Raw genomic sequence first — 22794 nt, 5'->3', positions numbered from 1 at the left:
GCCTCACAAAGCACCATTTCCAATATTCACCATCTGTAGACATTACTAGCGCACAGATGTACATGTCTCCCTTCCTTTCTACCCTAGGTGAAAGAGGACTGTAAGGAGCCTCAGAAAGCACCATTTCCAATATTCACCATCTGTAGACATTACTAGCGCACAGATGTACATGTCTCCCTTCCTTTCTACCCTAGGTGAAGGAAGACTGTAAGGAGCCTCACAAAGCACCATTTCCAACATTAACCATCTGTAGAAGTTACTAGCGCACAGATGTACATGTCTCCCTTCCTTTCTACCCTAGGTGAAGGAAGACTGTAAGGAGCCTCACAAAGCACCATTTCCAACATTAACCATCTGTAGAAGTTACTAGCGCACAGATGTACATGTCTCCCTTCCTTTCTACCCTAGGTGAAAGAGGACTGTAAGGAGCCTCAGAAAGCACCATTTCAAATATTCACCATCTGTAGACATTACTAGCGCACAGATGTACATGTCTCCCTTCCTTTCTACCCTAGGTGAAAGAGGACTGTAAGGAACCTCAGAAAGCACCACTTCCAATATTCACCATCTGTAGACATTACTAGCGCACAGATGTACATGTCTCCCTTCCTTTCTACCCTAGGTGAAAGAGGACTGTAAGGAGCCTCAGAAAGCACCATTTCCAATATTCACCATCTGTAGACATTACTAGCGCACAGATGTACATGTCTCCCTTCCTTTCTACCCTAGGTGAAGGAAGACTGTAAGGAGCCTCACAAAGCACCATTTCCAATATTCACCATCTGTAGACATTACTAGCGCACAGATGTACATGTCTCCCTTCCTTTCTACCCTAGGTGAAACAGGACTGTAAGGAGCCTCAGAAAGCACCATTTCCAATATTCACCATCTGTAGACATTACTAGCGCACAGATGTACATGTCTCCCTTCCTTTCTACCCTAGGTGAAGGAAGACTGTAAGGAGCCTCACAAAGCACCATTTCCAACATTAACCATCTGTAAACATTACTAGCGCACAGATGTACATGTCTCCCTTCCTTTCTACCCTAGGTGAAAGAGGACTGTAAGGAGCCTTAGAAAGCACCATTTCCAACATTCACCATCTGTAGAAATTATTAGCGCACTGATGTACATGTCTCCCTTCCTTTCTACCCTAGGTGAAAGAGGACTGTAAGGAGCCTTAGAAAGCACCACTTCCAATATTCACCATCTGTAGACATTACTAGCGCACAGATGTACATGTCTCCCTTCCTTTCTACCCTAGGTGAAGGAGGACTGTAACGAGCCTTAGAAAGCACCATTTCCAACATTCACCATCTGTAGAAATTACTAGCGCACAGATGTACATGTCTCCCTTCCTTTCTACCCTAGGTGAAGGAGGACTGTAAGGAGCCTCAGAAAGCACCATTTCCAATATTCACCATCTGTAGACATTACTAGCGCACAGATGTACATGTCTCCCTTCCTTTCTACCCTAGGTGAAGGAAGACTGTAAGGAGCCTCACAAAGCACCATTTCCAACATTAACCATCTGTAGAAGTTACTAGCGCACAGATGTACATGTCTCCCTTCCTTTCTACCCTAGGTGAAAGAGGACTGTAAGGAGCCTCAGAAAGCACCATTTCAAATATTCACCATCTGTAGACATTACTAGCGCACAGATGTACATGTCTCCCTTTCTTTCTACCCTAGGTGAAAGAGGACTGTAAGGAACCTCACAAAGCACCACTTCCAATATTCACCATCTGTAGACATTACTAGCGCACAGATGTACATGTCTCCCTTCCTTTCTACCCTAGGTGAAAGAGGACTGTAAGGAGCATCAGAAAGCACCATTTCCAACATTCACCATCTGTAGAAATTACTAGCGCACAGATGTACATGTCTCCCTTCCTTTCTACCCTAGGTGAAGGAGGACTGTAAGGAGCCTCACAAAGCACCATTTCCAATATTCACCATCTGTAGACATTACTAGCGCACAGATGTACATGTCTCCCTTCCTTTCTACCCTAGGTGAAAGAGGACTGTAAGGAGCCTCAGAAAGCACCATTTCCAATATTCACCATCTGTAGACATTACTAGCGCACAGATGTACATGTCTCCCTTCCTTTCTACCCTAGGTGAAGGAAGACTGTAAGGAGCCTCACAAAGCACCATTTCCAACATTAACCATCTGTAGAAGTTACTAGCGCACAGATGTACATGTCTCCCTTCCTTTCTACCCTAGGTGAAAGAGGACTGTAAGGAGCCTCAGAAAGCACCATTTCAAATATTCACCATCTGTAGACATTACTAGTGCACAGATGTACATGTCTCCCTTCCTTTCTACCCCAGGTGAAAGAGGACTGTAAGGAGCCTCAGAAAGCACCATTTCCAATATTCACCATCTGTAGACATTACTAGCGCACAGATGTACATGTCTCCCTTCCTTTCTACCCTAGGTGAAAGAGGACTGTAAGGAGCCTCAGAAAGCACCACTTCCAATATTCACCATCTGTAGACATTACTAGCGCACAGATATACATGTCTCCCTTCCTTTCTACCCTAGGTGAAAGAGGACTGTAACGAGCCTTAGAAAGCACCATTTCCAACATTCACCATCTGTAGAAATTACTAGTGCACAGATGTACATGTCTCCCTTCCTTTCTACCCTAGGTGAAAGAGGACTGTAAGGAGCCTCAGAAAGCACCATTTCAAATATTCACCATCTGTAGACATTACTAGTGCACAGATGTACATGTCTCCCTTCCTTTCTACCCCAGGTGAAGGAGGACTGTAAGGAGCCTCACAAAGCACCATTTCAAATATTCACCATCTGTAGACATTACTAGCGCACAGATGTACATGTCTCCCTTCCTTTTTACCCTAGGTGAAAGAGGACTGTAACGAGCCTTAGAAAGCACCATTTCCAACATTCACCATCTGTAGAAATTACTAGCGCACAGATGTACATGTCTCCCTTCCTTTCTACCCTAGGTGAAGGAGGACTGTAAGGAACCTCACAAAGCACCATTTCCAACATTCACCATCTGTAGACATTACTAATGCACAGCTGTAGATGTCTCCCTTCCTTTCTACCCTAGGTGAAAGAGGACTGTAACGAGCCTTAGAAAGCACCATTTCCAACATTCACCATCTGTAGACATTACTAGCGCACAGATGTACATGTCTCCCTTCCTTTCTACCCTAGGTGAAGGAGGACTGTAAGAAGCCTCACAAAGCACCATTTCCAATATTCACCATCTGTAGACATTACTAATGCACAGCTGTAGATGTCTCCCTTCCTTTCTACCCTAGGTGAAGGAGGATGTAAGGAGCCTCAGAAAGCACCATTTCCAATATTCACCATCTGTAGACATTACTAGCGCACAGATGTACATGTCTCCCTTCCTTTCTACCCTAGGTGAAGGAGGACCGTAAGGAGCCTCAGAAAGCACCATTTCCAATATTCACCATCTGTAGACATTACTAGTGCACAGCTGTAGATGTCTCCCTTCCTTTCTACCCTAGGTGAAGGAGGACTGTAAGGAGCCTCACAAAGCACCATTTCCAATATTCACCATCTGTAGACATTACTAGCGCACAGATGTACATGTCTCCCTTCCTTTCTACCCTAGGTGAAGGAGGACTGTAAGGAGCCTCACAAAGCACCATTTCCAATATTCACCATCATTAGACATTACTAGCGCAGAGATGTACATGTCTCCCTTCCTTTCTACCCTAGGTGTAGGAGGACTGTAAGGAGCCTCACAAAGCACCATTTCCAATATTCACCATCTGTAGACATTACTAGCGCACAGCTGTAGATGTCTCCCTTCCTTTCTACCCTAGGTGAAGGAGGACTGTAGGGAGCCTCACAAAGCACCATTTCCAACATTCACCATCTGTAGACATTACTAATGCACAGCTGTAGATGTCTCCCTTCCTTTCTACCCTAGGTGAAGGAGGACTGTAAGGAGCCTCACAAAGCACCATTTCCAACATTCACCATCTGTAGACATTACTAATGCACAGCTGTAGATGTCTCCCTTCCTTTCTACCCTAGGTGAAGGAGGACTGTAAGGAGCCTCACAAAGCACCATTTCCAATATTCACCATCTGTAGACATTACTAGCGCACAGATGTACATGTCTCCCTTCCTTTCTACCCTAGGTGAAGGAGGACTATAAGGAGCCTCACAAAGCACCATTTCCAATATTCACCATCTGTAGACATTACTAGCGCACAGCTGTAGATGTCTCCCTTCCTTTCTACCCTAGGTGAAGGAGGACTGTAAGGAGCCTCACAAAGCACCATTTCCAATATTCACCATCATTAGACATTACTAGCGCACAGATGTACATGTCTCCCTTCCTTTCTACCCTAGGTGAAAGAGGACTGTAACGAGCCTTAGAAAGCACCATTTCCAACATTCACCATCTCTAGACATTACCAGCGCACAGATGTACATGTCTCCCTTCCTTTCTACCCTAGGTGAAGGAGGACTGTAAGGAGCCTCAGAAAGCACCATTTCCAATATTCACCATCTGTAGACATTACTAGCGCACAGCTGTAGATGTCTCCCTTCCTTTCTACCCTAGGTGAAGGAGGACTGTAAGGAGCCTCACAAAGCACCATTTCCAATATTCACCATCTGTAGACATTACTAGCGCACAGATGTACATGTCTCCCTTCCTTTCTACCATAGGTGAAGGAGGACTGTAAGGAGCCTCACAAAGCATTATTTCCAAAATTCACCATCTGTAGACATTACTAGCGCACAGCTGTAGATGTCTCCCTTCCTTTCTACCCTAGGTGAAGTAGGACTGTAAGGAGCCTTAGAAAGCACCATTTCCAATATTCACCATCTGTAGACATTACTAGCACACAGATGTACATGTCTCCCTTCCTTTCTACCCTAGGTGGAGGAGGACTGTAAGGAGCCTCAGAAAGCACCATTTCCAATATTCACAATCTGTAGACATTACTAGCGCACAGATGTACATGTCTCCCTTCCTTTCTACCCTAGGTGAAGGAGGACTGTAAGAAGCCTCACAAAGCACCATTTCCAACATTCAACATCTGTAGACATTACTAATGCACAGCTGTAGATGTCTCCCTTCCTTTCTACCCTAGGTGAAGGAGGACTGTAAGGAGCCTCACAAAGCACCATTTCCAACATTCACCATCTGTAGACATTACTAATGCACAGCTGTAGATGTCTCCCTTCCTTTCTACCCTAGGTGAAGGAGGACTGTAAGGAGCCTCACAAAGCACCATTTCCAATGTTCACCATCTGTAGACATTACTAGCGCACAGCTGTAGATGTCTCCCTTCCTTTCTACCCTAGGTGAAAGAGGACTGTAAGGAGCCTTAGAAAGCACCATTTCCAACATTCACCATCTGTAGAAATTATTAGCGCACAGATGTACATGTCTCCCTTCCTTTCTACCCTAGGTGAAGGAGGACTGTAAGGAGCCTCAGAAAGCACCATTTCCAATATTCACCATCTGTAGACATTACTAGCGCACAGCTGTAGATGTCTCCCTTCCTTTCTACCCTAGGTGAAAAAGGACTGTAAGGAGCCTTAGAAAGCACCATTTCCAACATTCACCATCTGTAGAAATTACTAGCGCACCGATGTACATGTCTCCCTTCCTTTCTACCCTAGGTGAAGGAGGACTGTAAGGAGCCTCAGAAAGCACCATTTCCAATATTCACCATCTGTAGAAATTACTAGCGCACAGCTGTAGATGTCTCCCTTCCTTTCTACCCTAGGTGAAAAAGGACTGTAAGGAGCCTTAGAAAGCACCATTTCCAACATTCACCATCTGTAGAAATTACTAGCGCACCGATGTACATGTCTCCCTTCCTTTCTACCCTAGGTGAAGGAGGACTGTAAGGAGCCTCAGAAAGCACCATTTCCAACATTCTCCTTCTCTAGACATAGTTAGCGCACACCAGACCTTGCCTCCCATATTTTCTACGCTTGGTGAAGAAGAACTGTAAGGAGCCTCAGAAAGCACCATTTCCAATATTCACCATCTGCAGACATTACTAGCGCACAGCTGTAGATGTCTCCCTTCCTTTCTACCCTAGGTGAAAGAGGACTGAAAGGAGCCTTAGAAAGCACCATTTCCAACATTCACCATCTGTAGAAATAATTAAATCACAGATGTACATGTCTCCCTTCCTTTCTACCCTAGGTGAAGGAGGACTGTAAGGAGCCTCACAAAGCACCATTTCCAATATTCACATCTGTAGACATTACTAGCGCACAGATGTACATGTCTCCCTTCCTTTCTACCCTAGGTGAAGGAGGACTGAAAGGAGCCTCACAAAGCACCACTTCCAATATTCACCATCTGTAGACATTACTAGCGCACAGATGTACATGTCTCCTTTCCTTTCTACCCTAGGTGAAGGAGGACTGTAAATAGCCTCAGAAAGCACCATTTCCAATATTCACCATCTGTGGACATTACTAGCGCACAGATGTACATGTCTCCCTTCCTTTCTACCCTAGGTGAAAGAGGACTGTAACGAGCCTTAGAAAGCACCATTTCCAACATTCACCATCTGTAGAAATTACTAGCGCACAGATGTACATGTCTCCCATCCTTTCTACCCTAGGTGAAGGAGGACTGTAAGGAGCCTCAGAAAGCACCATTTCCAACATTCACCATCTGTAGACATTACTAGCGCACAGATGTACATGTCTCCCTTCCTTACTACCCTAGGTGAAGGAGGACTGTAAGGTGCCTCAGAAAGCACCATTTCCAACATTCACCATCTGTAGACATTACTAGCGCACAGATGTACATGTCTCCCTTCCTTTCTACCCAAGGTGAAAGAGGACTGTAAGGAGCCTTAGAAAGCACCATTTCAAACATTCACCATCTGTAGAAATTACTAGCGCACAGATGTACATGTCCCCCTTCCTTTCTACCATAGGTGAAAGAAGACTGTAAGGAGCCTTAGAAAACACCATTTCCAATATTCACCATCTGTAGACATTACTAGCGCACAGATGTACATGTCTCCCTTCCTTTCTACCCTAGGTGAAGGAGGACTGTAAGGAGCCTTAGAAAGCACCATTTCCAATATTCACCATCTGTAGACATTACTAGCGCGCAGATGTACATGTCTCCCTTCCTTTCTACCCTATGTGTAGGAGGACTGTAAGGAGCCTCACAAAGCACCATTTCTAAAATTCACCATCTGTAGAAATTACTAGCGCACAGATGTACATGTCTCCCTTCCTTTCTAAACTAGGTGAAGGAGGACTGTAAGGAGCCTCAGAAAGCAACATTTCCAACATTCTCCTTCTCTAGACATAGTTAGCGCACACATGACCTTGCCTCCCTTATTTTCTACGCTTGATGAAGAAGACCTGTAAGGAGCCTCAGAAAGCACCATTTCCAACATTCACCATCTGTAGAAATTATTAGCGCACAGATGTACATGTCTCCCTTCCTTTCTACCCTAGGTGAAGGAGGACTGTAAGGAGCCTCACAAAGCACCATTTCCAATATTCACCATCTGTAGACATTACTAGCGCACAGCTGTAGATGTCTCCCTTCCTTTCTACCCTAGGTGAAAAAGGACTGTAAGGAGCCTTAGAAAGCACCATTTCCAACATTCTCCATCTGTAGAAATTACTAGCGCACCGATGTACATGTCTCCCTTCCTTTCTACCCTAGGTGATGGAGGACTGTAAGGAGCCTCAGAAAGCACCATTTCCAATATTCACCATCTGTAGACATTACTAATGCACAGCTGTAGATGTCTCCCTTCCTTTCTACCCTAGGTGAAAGAGGACTGTAAGGAGCCTTAGAAAGCACCATTTCCAATATTCACCATCTGTAGACATTACTAGCGCACAGATGTACATGTCTCCCTTTCTTTCTACCCTAGGTGAAGGAGGACTGTAACGAGCCTTAGAAAGCACCATTTCCAACATTCACCATCTGTAGAAATTACTAGCGCACAGATGTACATGTCTCCCTTCCTTTCTACCCTAGGTGAAGGAGGACTGTAAGGAGCCTCACAAAGCACCATTTCCAATATTCACCATCTGTAGGCATTACTAGCGCACAGATGTACATGTCTCCCTTCCTTTCTACCCTAGGTGAAAGAGGACTGTAAGCAGCCTCAGAAAGCACCATTTCCAATATTCACCATCTGTAGACATTACTAGCGCACAGATGTACATGTCTCCCTTCCTTTCAACCCTAGGTGAAGGAAGACTGTAAGGAGCCTCACAAAGCACCATTTCCAACATTAACCATCTGTAGAAGTTACTAGCACACAGATGTACATGTCTCCCTTCCTTTCTACCCTAGGTGAAGGAGGACTGTAAGGAGCCTCAGAAAGCACCATTTCCAATATTCACCATCTGTAGACATTACTAGCGCACAGATGTACATGTCTCCCTTCCTTTTTACCCTAGGTGAAAGAGGACTGTAACGAGCCTTAGAAAGCACCATTTCCAACATTCACCATCTGTAGAAATTACTAGCGCACAGATGTACATGTCTCCCTTCCTTTCTACCCTAGGTGAAGGAGGACTCTAAGGAGCCTCACAAAGCACCATTTCCAATATTCACCATCTGTAGACATTACTAGCGCACAGCTGTAGATGTCTCCCTTCCTTTCTACCCTAGGTGAAGGAGGACTGTAAGGAGCCTCACAAAGCACCATTTCCAATATTCACCATCTGTAGACATTACTAGCGCACAGATGTACATGTCTCCCTTCCTTTCTACCCTAGGTGAAGGAGGACTGTAAGGAGCCTCACAGAGCACCATTTCCAATATTCACCATCTGTAGACATTACTAGCGCACAGCTGTAGATGTCTCCCTTCCTTTCTACCGTAGGTGAAGGAGGATTGTAAGGAGCCTCAGAAAGCACCATTTCCAATATTCACCATCTGTAGACATTACTAGCGCACAGATGTACATGTGTCCCTTCCTTTCTACCCTAGGTGAAGGAGGACTGTAAGGAGCCTCAGAAAGCACCATTTCCAATATTCACCATCTGTAGACATTACTAATGCACAGCTGTAGATGTCTCCCTTCCTTTCTACCCTAGGTGAAGGAGGACTGTAAGGAGCCTCAGAAAGCACCATTTCCAATATTCACCATCTGTAGACATTACTAGCGCACTGCTGTAGATGTCTCCCTTCCTTTCTACCCTAGGTGAAGGAGGACTGTAAGGAGCCTCACAAAGCACCATTTCCAATATTCACCATCTGTAGACATTACTAATGCACAGCTGTAGATGTCTCCCTTCTTTTCTACCCTAGGTGAAGGAGGACTGTAAGGAGCCTCACAAAGCACCATTTAAAAACATTCACCATCTGTAGACATTACTAATGTACAGCTGTAGATGTCTCCCTTCCTTTCTACCCTAGGTGAAGGAGGACTGTAAGGAGCCTCACAAAGCACCATTTCCAACATTCACCATCTGTAGACATTACTAATGCACAGCTGTAGATGTCTCCCTTCCTTTCTACCATAGGTGAAGGAGGACTGTAAGGAGCCTCACAAAGCACCATTTCCAATATTCACCATCATTAGACATTACTAGCGCACAGATGTACATATCTCCCTTCCTTTCTACCCTAGGTGAAAGAGGACTGTAACGAGCCTTAGAAAGCACCATTTCCAATATTCACCATCTGTAGACATTACTAGCACACAGATGTACATGTCTACCTTCCTTTCTACCCTAGGTGAAGGAGGACTGTAAGGAGCCTCAGAAAGCACCATTTCCAATATTCACGATCTGTAGACATTACTAGCGCACAGATGTACATGTCTCCCTTCCTTTCGACCCTAGGTGAAATAGGACTGTAACGAGCCTTAGAAAGCACCACTTACAACATTCACCGTCTGTAGAAATTACTAGCGCACAGATGTACATGTCTCCCTTCCTTTCTACCCTAGGTGAAGGAGGACTGTAAGGAGCCTCAGAAAGCACCATTTCCAATATTCACAATCTGTAGACATTACTAGCGCACAGCTGTAGATGTCTCCCTTCCTTTCTACCCTAGGTGAAGGAGGACTGTAAGGAGCCTCAGAAAGCACCATTTCCAATATTCACCATCTGTAGACATTACAAGCGCACAGATGTACATGTCTCCCTTCCTTTCTACCCTAGGTGAAGGAGGACTGTAAGGAGCCTCAGAAAGCACCATTTCCAATATTCACCATCTGTAGACATTACTAGCGCACAGATGTACATGTCTCCCTTCCTTTCTACCCTAGGTGAAAGAGGACTGTAACGAGCCTTAGAAAGCACCATTTCCAACATTCACCATCTGTAGAAATTACTAGCGCACAGCTGTAGATGTCTCCCTTCCTTTCTACCCTAGGTGAAGGAGGACTGTAAGGAGCCTCAGAAAGCACCATTTCCAATATTCACCATGTGTAGACATTACAAGCGCACAGATGTACATGTCTCCCTTCCTTTCTACCCTAGGTGAAGGAGGACTGTAAGGAGCCTCAGAAAGCACCATTTCCAATATTCACCATCTGTAGACATTACTAGCGCACAGATGTACATGTCTCCCTTCCTTTCTACCCTAGGTGAAAGAGGACTGTAACGAGCCTTAGAAAGCACCATTTCCAACATTCACCATCTGTAGAAATTACTAGTGCACAGATGTACATGTCTCCCTTCCTTTCTACCCTAGGTGAAGGAGGACTGTAGGGAGCCTCACAAAGCACCATTTCCAACATTCACCATCTGTAGACATTACTAATGCACAGCTGTAGATGTCTCCCTTCCTTTCTACCCTAGGTGAAGGAGGACTGTAAGGAGCCTCACAAAGCACCATTTCCAACATTCACCATCTGTAGACATTACTAATGCACAGCTGTAGATGTCTCCCTTCCTTTCTACCCTAGGTGAAGGAGGACTGTAAGGAGCCACACAAAGCACCATTTCCAATATTCACAATCTGTAGACATTACTAGCGCACAGATGTACATGTCTCCCTTCCTTTCTACCCTAGGTGAAGGAGGACTGTAAGGAGCCTCACAAAGCACCATTTCCAATAATTACCATCTGTAGACATTACTAGCGCACAGCTGTAGATGTCTCCCTTCCTTTCTACCCTAGGTGAAGGAGGACTGTAAGGAGCCTCACAAAGCACCATTTCCAATATTCACCATCTGTAGACATTACTAGCGCACAGATGTACATGTCACACTTCCTTTCTACCCTAGGTGAAGGAGGACTGTAAGGAGCCTCACAAAGCACCATTTCCAACATTCACCATCTGTAGACATTACTAATGCACAGCTGTAGATGTCTCCCTTCTTTTCTACCCTAGGTGAAGGAGGACTGTAAGGAGCCTCACAAAGCACCATTTAAAAACATTCACCATCTGTAGACATTACTAATGTACAGCTGTAGATGTCTCCCTTCCTTTCTACCCTAGGTGAAGGAGGACTGTAAGGAGCCTCACAAAGCACCATTTCCAACATTCACCATCTGTAGACATTACTAATGCACAGCTGTAGATGTCTCCCTTCCTTTCTACCATAGGTGAAGGAGGACTGTAAGGAGCCTTACAAAGCACCATTTCCAATATTCACCATCATTAGACATTACTAGCGCACAGATGTACATATCCCCCTTCCTTTCTACCCTAGGTGAAAGAGGACTGTAACGAGCCTTAGAAAGCACCATTTCCAATATTCACCATCTGTAGACATTACTAGCACACAGCTGTAGATGTTTCCCTTCCTTTCTACCCTAGGTGAAGGAGGACTGTAAGGAGCCTTAGAAAGCACCATTTCCAATATTCACCATCTGTAGACATTACTAGCACACAGATGTACATGTCTCCCTTCCTTTCTACCCTAGGTGAAGGAGGACTGTAAGGAGCCTCAGAAAGCACCATTTCCAATATTCACGATCTGTAGACATTACTAGCGCACAGATGTACATGTCTCCCTTCCTTTCTACCCTAGGTGAAAGAGGACTGTAACGAGCCTTAGAAAGCACCACTTACAACATTCACCGTCTGTAGAAATTACTAGCGCACAGATGTACATGTCTCCCTTCCTTTCTACCCTAGGTGAAGGAGGACTGTAAGGAGCCTCAGAAAGCACCATTTCCAATATTCACAATCTGTAGACATTACTAGCGCACAGATGTACATGTCTCCCTTTCTTTCTACCCTAGGTGAAGGAGGACTGTAAGAAGCCTCACAAAGCACCATTTCCAACATTCACCATCTGTAGACATTACTAATGCACAGCTGTAGATGTCTCCCTTCCTTTCTACCCTAGGTGAAGGAGGACTGTAAGGAGCCTCACAAAGCACCATTTCCAATATTCACCATCTGTAGACATTACTAGGGCACAGATGTACATGTCTCCCTTCCTTTCTACCCTAGGTGAAAGAGGACTGTAAGGAGCCTTAGAAAGCACCATTTCCAACATTCACCATCTGTAGAAATTACTAGCGCACAGATGTACATGTCTCCCTTCCTTTCTACCCTAGGTGAAGGAGGACTGTAAGGAGCCTTAGAAAGCACCATTTCCAACGTTAACCATCTGTAGAAATTACTAGCGCACAGATGTACATGTCTCCCTTCCTTTCTACCCTAGGTGAAAGAGGACTGTAATGAGCCTTAGAAAGCACCATTTCCAATATTCACCATCTGTAGACATTACTAGCGCACAGATGTACATGTCTCCCTTCCTTTCTACCCTAGGTGAAGAAGGACTGTAAGGAGCCTTAGAAAGCACCATTTCCAGTATTCACCATCTCTAGGCATTACTAGAGCACAGATGTACATGTCTCCCTTCCTTTCTACCCTAGGTGAAAGAGGACTGTAAGGAGCCTTAGAAAGCAAACTTTCCAACATTCACCATCTGTAGAAATTACTAGCGCACAGATGTACATGTCTCCCTTCCTTTCTACCCTAGGTGAAAGAGGACTGTAAGGAGCCATAGAAAGCACCATTTCCAATATTCACCATCTGTAGACATTACTAGCGCACCGATGTACATGTCTCCCTTCCTTTCTACCCTAGGTGTAAGAGGACTGTAAGCAGCCTCACAAAGCACCATTTCCAATATTCACCATCTGTAGACATTACTAGCGCACAGCTGTAGATGTCTCCCTTTCTTTCTACCCTAGGTGAAGGAGGACTGTAAGGAGCCTCACAAAGCACCATTTCCAATATTCACCATCTGTAGACATTACTAGCGCACAGATGTACATGTCACACTTCCTTTCTACCCTAGGTGAAGGAGGACTGTAAGGAGCCTCACAAAGCACCATTTCCAACATTCACCATCTGTAGACATTACTAATGCACAGCTGTAGATGTCTCCCTTCTTTTCTACCCTAGGTGAAGGAGGACTGTAAGGAGCCTCACAAAGCACCATTTAAAAACATTCACCATCTGTAGACATTACTAATGTACAGCTGTAGATGTCTCCCTTCCTTTCTACCCTAGGTGAAGGAGGACTGTAAGGAGCCTCACAAAGCACCATTTCCAACATTCACCATCTGTAGACATTACTAATGCACAGCTGTAGATGTCTCCCTTCCTTTCTACCATAGGTGAAGGAGGACTGTAAGGAGCCTTACAAAGCACCATTTCCAATATTCACCATCATTAGACATTACTAGCGCACAGATGTACATATCCCCCTTCCTTTCTACCCTAGGTGAAAGAGGACTGTAACGAGCCTTAGAAAGCACCATTTCCAATATTCACCATCTGTAGACATTACTAGCACACAGCTGTAGATGTTTCCCTTCCTTTCTACCCTAGGTGAAGGAGGACTGTAAGGAGCCTTAGAAAGCACCATTTCCAATATTCACCATCTGTAGACATTACTAGCACACAGATGTACATGTCTCCCTTCCTTTCTACCCTAGGTGAAGGAGGACTGTAAGGAGCCTCAGAAAGCACCATTTCCAATATTCACGATCTGTAGACATTACTAGCGCACAGATGTACATGTCTCCCTTCCTTTCTACCCTAGGTGAAAGAGGACTGTAACGAGCCTTAGAAAGCACCACTTACAACATTCACCGTCTGTAGAAATTACTAGCGCACAGATGTACATGTCTCCCTTCCTTTCTACCCTAGGTGAAGGAGGACTGTAAGGAGCCTCAGAAAGCACCATTTCCAATATTCACAATCTGTAGACATTACTAGCGCACAGATGTACATGTCTCCCTTCCTTTCTACCCTAGGTGAAGGAGGACTGTAAGAAGCCTCACAAAGCACCATTTCCAACATTCACCATCTGTAGACATTACTAATGCACAGCTGTAGATGTCTCCCTTCCTTTCTACCCTAGGTGAAGGAGGACTGTAAGGAGCCTCACAAAGCACCATTTCCAATATTCACCATCTGTAGACATTACTAGGGCACAGATGTACATGTCTCCCTTCCTTTCTACCCTAGGTGAAAGAGGACTGTAAGGAGCCTTAGAAAGCACCATTTCCAACATTCACCATCTGTAGAAATTACTAGCGCACAGATGTACATGTCTCCCTTCCTTTCTACCCTAGGTGAAGGAGGACTGTAAGGAGCCTTAGAAAGCACCATTTCCAACGTTAACCATCTGTAGAAATTACTAGCGCACAGATGTACATGTCTCCCTTCCTTTCTACCCTAGGTGAAAGAGGACTGTAATGAGCCTTAGAAAGCACCATTTCCAATATTCACCATCTGTAGACATTACTAGCGCACAGATGTACATGTCTCCCTTCCTTTCTACCCTAGGTGAAGAAGGACTGTAAGGAGCCTTAGAAAGCACCATTTCCAGTATTCACCATCTCTAGGCATTACTAGAGCACAGATGTACATGTCTCCCTTCCTTTCTACCCTAGGTGAAAGAGGACTGTAAGGAGCCTTAGAAAGCAAACTTTCCAACATTCACCATCTGTAGAAATTACTAGCGCACAGATGTACATGTCTCCCTTCCTTTCTACCCTAGGTGAAAGAGGACTGTAAGGAGCCATAGAAAGCACCATTTCCAATATTCACCATCTGTAGACATTACTAGCGCACCGATGTACATGTCTCCCTTCCTTTCTACCCTAGGTGTAAGAGGACTGTAAGCAGCCTCACAAAGCACCATTTCCAATATTCACCATCTGTAGACATTACTAACGCACAGATGTACAAGTCTCCTTTCCTTTCTACCCTAGGTGAAGGAGGACTGTAAGGAGCCTCACAAACCACCATTTCCAATGTTCACCATCTGTAGACATTACTAGCGCACTGCTGTAGATGTCTCCCTTCCTTTCTACCCTAGGTGAAAGAGGACTGTAAGGAGCCTTAGAAAGCACCATTTCCAACATTCACCATCTGTAGACATTACTAGCGCACAGATGTACATGTCTCCCTTCCTTTCTACCCTAGGTGAAGGAGGACTGTATGGAGCCTCAGAAAGCACCATTTCCAATATTCACCATCTGTAGACATTACTAGCACACAGCTGTAGATGTCTCCCTTCCTTTCTACCCTAGGTGAAGGAGGACTGTAAGGAGCCTTAGAAAGCACCATTTCCAATATTCACCATCTGTAGACATTACTAGCACACAGATGTACATGTCTCCCTTCCTTTCTACCCTAGGTGAAGGAGGACTGTAAGGAGCCTCAGAAAGCACCATTTCCAATATTCACGATCTGTAGACATTACTAGCGCACAGATGTACATGTCTCCCTTCCTTTCTACCCTAGGTGAAAGAGGACTGTAACGAGCCTTAGAAAGCACCACTTACAACATTCACCGTCTGTAGAAATTACTAGCGCACAGATGTACATGTCTCCCTTCCTTTCTACCCTAGGTGAAGGAGGACTGTAAGGAGCCTCAGAAAGCACCATTTCCAATATTCACAATCTGTAGACATTACTAGCGCACAGATGTAGATGTCTCCCTTCCTTTCTACCCTAGGTGAAGGAGGACTGTAAGAAGCCTCACAAAGCACCATTTCCAACATTCACCATCTGTAGACATTACTAATGCACAGCTGTAGATGTCTCCCTTCCTTTCTACCCTAGGTGAAGGAGGACTGTAAGGAGCCTCACAATGCACCATTTCCAACATTCACCATCTGTAGACATTACTAATGCACAGCTGTAGATGTCTCCCTTCCTTTCTACCCTAGGTGAAGGAGGACTGTAAGGAGCCTCACAAAGCACCATTTCCAATATTCACCATCTGTAGACATTTCTAGGGCACAGATGTACATGTCTCCCTTCCTTTCTACCCTAGGTGAAAGAGGACTGTAAGGAGCCTTAGAAAGCACCATTTCCAACATTCACCATCTGTAGAAATTACTAGCGCACAGATGTACATGTCTCCCTTCCTTTCTACCCTAGGTGAAGGAGAACTGTAAGGAGCCTCAGAAAGCACTATTTCCATCATTCACCATCTGTAGACATTACTAGCGCACAGATGTACATGTCTCCCTTCCTTTCTACCCTAGGTGAAAGAGGACTGTAAGGAGCCTTAGAAAGCACCATTTCCAATATTCACCATCTGTAGGCATTACTAGCGCACAGATGTACATGTCTCCCTTCCTTTCTACCCTAGGTGAAGGAGGACTGTAAGGAGCCTCAGAAAGCACCATTTCCAATATTCACCATCTGTAGAAATTACTAGCGCACAGATGTACATGTCTCCCTTCCTTTCTACCCTAGGTGTAAGAGGACTGTAAGCAGCCTCACAAAGCACCATTTCCAATATTCACCATCTGTAGACATTACTAACGCACAGATGTACATGTCTCCTTTCCTTTCTACCCTAGGTGAAGGAGGACTGTAAGGAGCCTCACAAAGCACCATTTCCAATGTTCACCATCTGTAGACATTACTAGCGCACTGCTGTAGATGTCTCCCTTCCTTTCTACCCTAGGTGAAAGAGGACTGTAAGGAGCCTTAGAAAGCACCATTTCCAACGTTCACCATCTGTAGAAATTATTAGCGCACAGATGTACATGTCTCCCTTCCTTTCTACCGTAGGTGAAGGAGGACTGTAAGGAGCCTCAGAAAGCACCATTTCCAATATTCACCATCTGTAGACATTACTAGCGCACAGATGTACATGTCTCCCTTCCTTTCTACCCTAGGTGAAAGATGACTGTAAGGAGCCTTAGAAAACACCATTTAAAATATTCACCATCTGTAGACATTAGTAGCGCACAGATGTACATGTCTCCCTTCCATTCTACCCTAGGTGAAGGAGGACTGTAAGGAGCCTTAGAAAGCACCATTTCCAATATTCACCATCTGTAGACATTAATAGCGCACAGATGTACATGTCTCCCTTCCTTTCTACCCTATGTGAAGGAGGACTGTAAGGAGCCTCACAAAGCACCATTTCTAACATTCACCATCTGTAGAAATTACTAGCGCACAGATGTACATGTCTCCCTTCCTTTCTAAACTAGGTGAAGGAGGACTGTAAGGAGCCTCAGAAAGCACCATTTCCAACATTCTCCTTCTCTAGACATAGTTATCGCACACATGACCTTGCCTCCATTATTTTCTACGCTTGATGAAGAAGAACTGTAAGGAGCCTCACAAAGCACCATTTCCAATATTCACCATCTGTAGACATTACTAGCGCACAGCTATAGATGTCTCCCTTCCTTTCTACCCTAGGTGAAAGAGGACTGTAAGGAGCCTTAGAAAGCACCATTTCCAATATTCACCATCTGTAGACATTACTAGCGCACAGCTGTAGATGTCTCACTTCCTTTCTACCCTAGGTGAAAAAGGACTGTAAGGAGCCTTAGAAAGCACCATTTCCAACATTCACCATCTGTAGAAATTACTAGCGCACCGACGTACATGTCTCCCTTCCTTTCTACCCTAGGTGAAGGAGGACTGTAAGGAGCATCACAAAGCACCATTTCCAATGTTCACCATCTGTAGGCATTACTAGCGCACAGATGTACATGTCTCCCTTCCTTTCTACCCTAGGTGAAAGAGGACTGTAAGGAGCCATAGAAAGCACCATTTCCAATATTCACCATCTGTAGAAATTACTAGCGCACAGATGTACATGTCTCCCTTCCTTTCTACCCTAGGTGTAAGAGGACTGTAAGCAGCCTCACAAAGCACCATTTCCAATATTCACCATCTGTAGGCATTACTAGCGCACAGATGTACATGTCTCCTTTCCTTTCTACCCTAGGTGAAGGAGGACTGTAAGGAGCCTCACAAAGCACCATTTCCAATGTTCACCATCTGTAGACATTACTAGCGCACTGCTGTAGATGTCTCCCTTCCTTTCTACCCTAGGTGAAAGAGGACTGTAAGGAGCCTTAGAAAGCACCATTTCCAACGTTCACCATCTGTAGAAATTATTAGCGCACAGATGTACATGTCTCCCTTCCTTTCTACCCTAGGTGAAGGAGGACTGTAAGGAGCCTCACAAAGCACCATTTCCAATATTCACCATCTGTAGGCATTACTAGCGCACAGATGTACATGTCTCCCTTCCTTTCTACCCTAGGTGAAAGAGGACTGTAAGGAGCCATAGAAAGCACCATTTCCAATATTCACCATCTGTAGAAATTACTAGCGCACAGATGTACATGTCTCCCTTCCTTTCTACCCTAGGTGTAAGAGGACTGTAAGCAGCCTCACAAAGCACCATTTCCAATATTCACCATCTGTAGACATTACTAGCGCACAGATGTAGATGTCTCCCTTCCTTTCTATCCTAGGTGAAGGAGGACTGTAAGGAGCCTCAGAAAGCACCATTTCCAACATTCTCCTTCTCTAGACATAGTTAGGGCACACCAGACCTTGCCTCCCATATTTTCTACGCTTGGTGAAGAAGAACTGTAAGGAGCCTCAGAAAGCACCATTTCCAATATTCACCATCTGTAGACATTACTAGCGCACAGCTGTAAATGTCTCCCTTCCTTTCTACCCTAGGTGAAGGAGGACTGTAAGGAGCCTCACAAAGCTTCATTTCCAACATTCTCCTTCTCTAGACATAGTTAGCGCACACCAGACCTTGCCTCCCATATTTTCTACGCTTGGTGAAGAAGAACTGTAAGGAGCCTCACAAAGCACCATTTCCAATATTCAGATCTGTAGACATTACTAGCGCACAGATGTACATGTCTCCCTTCCTTTCTACCCTAGGTGAATGAGGACTGTAAGGAGCCTTAGAAAGCACCATTTCCAACATTCACCATCTGTAGAAATTATTAGCGCACAGATGTACATGTCTCCCTTCCTTTCTACCCTAGGTGAAGGAGGACTGTAAGGAGCCTCACAAAGCACCATTTCCAATATTCACCATCTGTAGACCTTACTAGCGCACAGATGTACATGTCTCCTTTCCTTTCTACCCTAGGTGAAGGAGGACTGTAAGGAGCCTCAGAATGCACCATTTGCAACATTCACCATCTGTAGATATTACTAGCGCACAGATGTACATGTCTCCCTTCCTTACTACCCTAGGTGAAGGAGGACTGTAAGGTGCCTCAGAATGCACCATTTGCAACATTCACCATCTGTAGATATTACTAGCGCACAGATGTACATGTCTCCCTTCCTTACTACCCTAGGTGAAGGAGGACTGTAAGGTGCCTCAGAAAGCACCATTTCCAACATTCACCATCTGTAGACATTACTAGCGCACAGATGTACATGTCTCCCTTCCTTTCTACCCTAGGTGAAAGAGGACTGTAAGGAGCCTTAGAAAGCACCACTTCCAACATTCACCATCTGTAGAAATTACTAGCGCACAGATGTACATGTCTCCCTTCCTTTCTACCCTAGGTGAAAGAGGACTGTAAGGAGCCTTAGAAAACACCATTTCCAATATTCACCATCTGTAGACATTACTAGCGCACAGATGTACATGTCTCCCTTCCTTTCTACCCTAGGTGAAGGAGGACTGTAAGGAGCCTTAGAAAGCACCATTTCCAATATTCACCATCTGTAGACATTACTAGCGCACAGATGTACATGTCTCCCTTCCTTTCTACACTATGTGAAGGAGGACTGTAAGGAGCCTCAAAAAGCACCATTTCCAACATTCTCCTTCTCTAGACATAGTTAGCGCACACATGACCTTGCCTACCTTATTTTCTACGCTTGATGAAGAAGAACTGTAAGGAGCCTCAGAAAGCACCATTTCCAACATTCACCATCTGTAGAAATTATTAGCGCACAGATGTACATGTCTCCCTTCCTTTCTACCCTAGGTGAAGGAGGACTGTAAGGAGCCTCACAAAGCACCATTTCCAATATTCACCATCTGTAGACATTACTAGCACACAGCTGTAGATGTCTCCCTTCCTTTCTACCCTAGGTGAAAAAGGACTGTAAGGAGCCTTATAAAGCACCATTTCTAACATTCACCATCTGTAGAAATTACTAGCGCACAGATGTACATGTCTCCCTTCCTTTCTAAACTAGGTGGAGGAGGACTGTAAGGAGCCTCACAAAGCACCATTTCCAATATTCACCATCTGTAGACATTACTAGCGCACAGATGTAGATGTCCCCCTTCCTTTCTACCCTAGGTGAAGGAGGACTGTAAGGAGCATCAGAAAGCATCATTTCCAACATTCTCCTTCTCTAGACATAGTTAGCGCACACCTGATCTTGCCTCCCATATTTTCTACGCTTGGTGAAGAAGAACTGTAAGGAGCCTGAGAAAGCACCATTTCCAATATTCACCATCTGTAGACATTACTAGCGCACAGCTGTAGATGTCTCCCTTCCTTTCTACCCTAGGTGAAGGAGGACTGTAAGGAGCCTCAGAAAGCACCATTTCCAACATTCTCCTTCTCTAGACATAGTTAGCGCACACATGAACTTGCCTCCATTATTTTCTACGCTTGATGAAGAAGAACTGTAAGGAGCCTCAGAAAGCACCATTTCCAATATTCACCATCTGTAGACATTACTAGCGCACAGATGTACATGTCTCCCTTCCTTTCTACCCTAGGTGAAGGAGGACTGTAGGGAGCCTCACAAAGTACCATTTCCAATATTCACCATCTGTAGACATTACTAGCGCACAGATGTACATGTCTCCCTTCCTTACTACCCTAGGTGAAGGAGGACTGTAAGGTGCCTCAGAAAGCACCATTTCCAACATTCACCATCTGTAGACATTACTAGCGCACAGATGTACATGTCTCCCTTCCTTTCTACCCTAGGTGAATGAGGACTGTAACGAGCCTTAGAAAGCACCATTTCCAACATTCACCATCTGTAGAAATTAGTAGCGCACAGATGCACATGTCTCCCTTCCTTTCTACCCTAGGTGAAGGAGGACTGTAGGGAGCCTCACAAAGTACCATTTCCAATATTCACCATCTGTAGACATTACTAGCGCACAGATGTACATGTCTCCTTTCCTTTCTACCCTAGGTGAAGGAGGACTGTAAATAGCCTCACAAAGCACCATTTCCAATATTCACAATCTGTAGACATTACTAGCGCACAGATGTACATGTCTCCCTTCCTTTCTACCCTAGGTGAAAGAGGACTGTAGCGAGCCTTAGAAAGCACCATTTCCAACATTCACCATCTGTAGAAATTACTATCGCACAGATGTACATGTCTCCCTTCCTTTCTACCCTAGGTGAATGACGACTGTAAGGAGCCTCAGAAAGCACCATTTCCAACATTCACCACCTGTAGACATTACTAGCGCACAGATGTACATGTCTCCCTTCCTTACTACCCTAGGTGAAGGAGGACTGTAAGGAGCCTCACAAAGCACCATTTCCAACATTCACCATCTGTAGAAATTACTAGCGCACAGATGTACATGTCTCCCTTCCTTTCTACCCTAGGGGAAAGAGGACTGTAAGGAGCCTTAGAAAACACCATTTCCAATATTCACCATCTGTAGACATTACTAGCGCACAGATGTACATGTCTCCCTTCCTTTCTACCCTAGGTGAAGGAGGACTGAAAGGAGCCTTAGAAAGCACCATTTCCAATATTCACCATCTGTAGACATTACTAGCGCACAGATGTACATGTCTCCCTTCCTTTCTACCCTAGGTGAAGGAGGACTGTAAGGAGCCTCAGAAAGCACCATTTCCAATATTCACCATCTGTAGACATTACTAGTGCACAGATGTACATGTCTCCCTTCCTTTCTACCCTAGGTGAAGGAGGACTGTAAGGAGCCTCACAAAGCACCATTTCCAATGTTCACCATCTGTAGACATTACTAGCGCACAGCTGTAGATGTCTCCCTTCCTTTCTACCCTAGGTGAAAGAGGACTGTAAGGAGCCTTAGAAAGCACCATTTCCAACATTCACCATCTGTAGAAATTATTAGCGCACAGCTGTAGATGTCTCCCTTCCTTTCTACCCTAGGTGAAGGAGGACTGTAAGGAGCTTCATAAAGCACCATTTCCAATATTCACCATCTGTAGACATTACTAGCGCACAGCTGTAGATGTCTCCATTCCTTTCTACCCTAGGTGAAAAAGGACTGTAAGGAGCCTTAGAAAGCACCATTTCCAACATTCACCATCTGTAGAAATTACTAGCGGACCGATGTACATGTCTCCCTTCCTTTCTACCCTAGGTGAAGGAGGACTGTAAGGAGCCTCAGAAAGCACCATTTCCAATATTCACCATCTGTAGACATTACTAGCGCACAGATGTACATGTCTCCCTTCCTTTCTACCCTAAGTGAAAGAGGACTGTAAGGAGCCTTAGGAAGCACCATTTCCAACATTCACCATCTGTAGAAATTACTAGCGCACAGATGTACATGTCTCCCTTCCTTTCTACCCTAGGTGAAGGAGGACTGTAAGGAGCC

The sequence above is a fragment of the Schistocerca cancellata genome, chromosome 12 (assembly GCF_023864275.1).
Source record: "Schistocerca cancellata isolate TAMUIC-IGC-003103 chromosome 12, iqSchCanc2.1, whole genome shotgun sequence".
Taxonomy (NCBI): Eukaryota; Metazoa; Arthropoda; class Insecta; order Orthoptera; family Acrididae; genus Schistocerca; species Schistocerca cancellata.
This window is presented reverse-complemented; position numbering follows the sequence as displayed.